Source organism: Pinus tabuliformis, chromosome 5_1 (assembly GCF_031772625.1).
Source record: "Pinus tabuliformis cultivar Carrire ecotype Pingquan chromosome 5_1, CPIR1, whole genome shotgun sequence".
NCBI lineage: Eukaryota > Viridiplantae > Streptophyta > Pinopsida > Pinales > Pinaceae > Pinus > Pinus tabuliformis.
The window spans coordinates 629,044,222-629,047,530 of record NC_142305.1 but is presented as its reverse complement, the minus strand read 5'-3'; the positions used below and the strand labels follow the sequence as shown (position 1 = coordinate 629,047,530).

Sequence of the window (3,309 nt, the reverse complement as noted above, 5' to 3'; positions counted from 1 at the left end):
CTCAGCTTCTTGAGGTATGCAGCCTCCTTGGATCAGTTTTCACTTTAGAAGAATGCCACGTTGGATTAGCTCATGACCTTTCCTTGAAACCATAGTCGACCTTCTAGCTCAACCTCCTTTAGGGCTACATCTCTACTAGCCTCCACGATCAAATGATCTCTTCACTCGATTGATTTAGCTTTGATCCTTAGGCCTCTTTAAATAGTTTCTCCTTTAGTCTCTTAAGAACCCTCTAGACTTAGGGTTTTAGTCCTCTATGTTGAAGAATCTAGGGCATCTAAGTATGATGTGATTCTTCTGACGATGATAACTATTTGTGAAGCACTTTTTACTTTTCTTATTAACACAATCTTGTCTTATTATTATTAGTGTGTGATCTCTTTCTTCATCAAACAGTTATCAAAAACAAAAGAGACAAGAACACAAGATGTTGGCTCTCAGCCAGGGCAAAACCTCTCTTTCCTAGAGAGGAAAACCCTTTTGCAAATTTCTTTTATTGAAGCTTCAATTGACAAATGCTAAACCCTAGACCCTTGACCAGTGGATCCTCCAAGCACAAGACACAATCTCTCTTCTTTTTGTCCTTCAATCAATGCCTTCTTCTGCTTTGCACTTTGATCTCTTCCTTAGTACTTCTTCCGGCAAATGGTAGCTCTTTTTCCGGCAACTGCAGAAACCCTAGGTCTCCTTAGAGACCTCTTCTTTGGATTCTTCCTTTCCTTCTCTACTTCGCTTGGCAATTTTCCCTTTCTTTGACACTTAGGCTAGAGAATGATACCTTCCTTGAGAGCTAAGTCACAGGACATGTCCTCCAAGGTCTTGTGTCTCGTATTTTACGTGTCGGACACGAAAACGGCCCTAAAACGTGTCGAAAACGTTTTTCATTGTGTCCTGTAAAATGTAAAACGTATTCGCCGGTTTTCCTCGTGTCCTGCATCTGGAAAATGCGTATTCCGTTGATAGAAAACATTGCCTGCATAAGCTGCAATTTTTTTTGAAAGAAACAAATAATTTTTGAGTGGGGCAGCTTAATGATCAAGTCTAGGCCCTAGTATTGATATGCTATTCATGGTAATGTTAAATTCTTAATGTTAAATTCTTAAAGTAAAAGTGACATTCTCCTTGATCTTCATTTTCATCCTTTTACTTAAATTTTTAACATTACCATGAAATGACTCAGGATGTTTGAGAGTGGTTCCGGCCTCATTGGATTTCATATGGAGAAAGTAGAATTTTAGATTTCATTCAAAATGCAGCGAACTTATCAGTTTTTCAGGATTGGGAGATTGTAATGTTTCCAGGTGACACCACCTGCCCGGGCTACCCCTGCCACCAGTAGAGGACGTGGTCTACCTTCGATAGCTCCTACTTCTAGTTCTTCAGCTTCTAGAGTATAGCAAACTCCACTGCCAACTCCACCAGCACCAGCATCTACATCTAGAGGGAAAGGGAAAGTTGTGGCATTTTCTCGCAAGAGGGGCAGAGGAAATCAATAGGATTTGACTTTAGTTATTTTCTTCATTTTATTGTATATGACATTATGACATGCTGAGATACATTATTATATTTTTTGTTGATATTTTGAGGTTAAGTTGGGACTCAGGAGTCAGGACTTACTATTCAGGACATGATTCAATGTTATGTGTGATTTTAGCACTAGAAATGATATTAAACATCTTATTAATTAGTTCTTTTATCATATTTATGTGTCAATGTATTTATTTTATGTTGTAGATGGTTTAGACTTTAGATATTAAAAAAATTGAAAAAAATGGAAAAAAAATTGAATATTTTTGTACCAAATGATTTTTTCCGATTATTTCCCGATAATTACGATTTTTTCCGATTTTTTCCTCGTGCCGATATTATCCCGATAACGATTAATGCAACATTGTTGTAAACATTGAACAATGATACATTTTGATTTTGATGACTTAATGGAAAATCTGCATTTTATGGTTTTAATATCTAAGTTCTAAATTTATCAATGTTACCAGACTCGGAATCGGCAATAAATCGGCGAGGCAAAAGAGCGAAGAGTTTTAATCGGATCGGGAAAAAATCGGGAAAAAATCAGCAAATTCATTAAATAAAAATATACACATATATTGAATTAAAAAAACCATTTTTCATTAATATTGGGTAAAGGTATGTCCAAACAATGCATAATATCAATAGATGTCCAAAATATCATGAATAAATAAGTATCTCATATATGTTATGAGTCCACACATGATCCAAAGCACTGAGTCTTGAGTCCTTAGAAGCATATGCTTCTAAAAGTTTACAAAAAAGTAAAAAACTGCATACTAATCAGAAAAAAATCAGCAACTAAGAGTCTAAGACTCTTAAGAGTGAGAACTAGAAGCAATTCCTCCCGCTCCTTCGCTTGCTTGACTCTCAAAGTTCTCCAAGTCATGAAGGCTGAAAAGAGGAGGCTCATCTAATTGAACCCATTCTGCCGCATTTGTAGCTTGCAAATCTAACTCTTCAAGGTCAATTGGTGAATGATCAATACCTCTCATTATCATGAGACATTGAAATGTGAATTAAAATTTCACTTTGAAGTTTGAACTTTAAACTTTTAAAGTACGAACTAGATTATGAAACCTTCAAATTCAAGCTCTCGAATCTCACCTTGTATTTGTTTGTTGCGAAGTCGTAGATTGTAATGGACAAATACAAGGTCATTCAAGCGCTTTTGTGTCAATCGGTTGCGCTTCTTAGAATGTATTTTCTCAAACATGCTCCAGTTGCGTTCACAACCTGAAGCACTGCATGCTTGGTTTAAGATTCGAATGGCAAATCTCTTCAAATCTGGCGTATCACTACCAAAGTTTTGCCACCAAAGACCTAGCAAGTGGTAAGGGTTTGTGAGTAGAAGACTAGAAGTACCAAATTAGTAAATAGTAAAAACTTAAAAAGAAAATAAAATTTAATAAAACATTTAACATACAAAATAAAGTTTAAACAAATTTAATGAATTGATGAAGCCTTCAAGCTGGGTACCTGGCAACATCTTTGACCTTTGTCTTATAGCACTGGTATATGCAAACAATTTAGATGGTGTCCTATAATCTTGTAGTTGGGAAAAGACACGACTTTGTTGTTCTGGATCAGGGAAGCACCTTTCCAAGCATGTCATAAGTCCTCTGCCAACCTCCCCATCCTCATTAAATTTGCTCTTATCATAAAAATATTGTGGGTTTAAGAAGTACCCAGCAGCATGTAAGGGGGAATGCAATTGCCTATCCCAACGTGCATCTATAATGTCCCAAAGAGGCATATACTTTGTCTCATCATCCCCAT

At 36.4% G+C, this 3,309-nt stretch overlaps 1 long non-coding RNA gene across 1 annotated transcript; it reads right to left on the bottom strand.

The window, feature by feature from the left end:
- Positions 1 to 2,085: 2,085 nt before the first annotated feature.
- Positions 2,086 to 3,021, bottom strand: LOC149166520 (uncharacterized). The gene is made up of 2 exons (XR_016260442.1): positions 2,638 to 3,021; positions 2,086 to 2,518 (listed from the first exon to the last, which is right to left on the bottom strand). It is a non-coding gene; the product is annotated as an uncharacterized LOC149166520 (long non-coding RNA).
- Between the last annotated feature and the right edge of the window lie 288 nt (positions 3,022 to 3,309).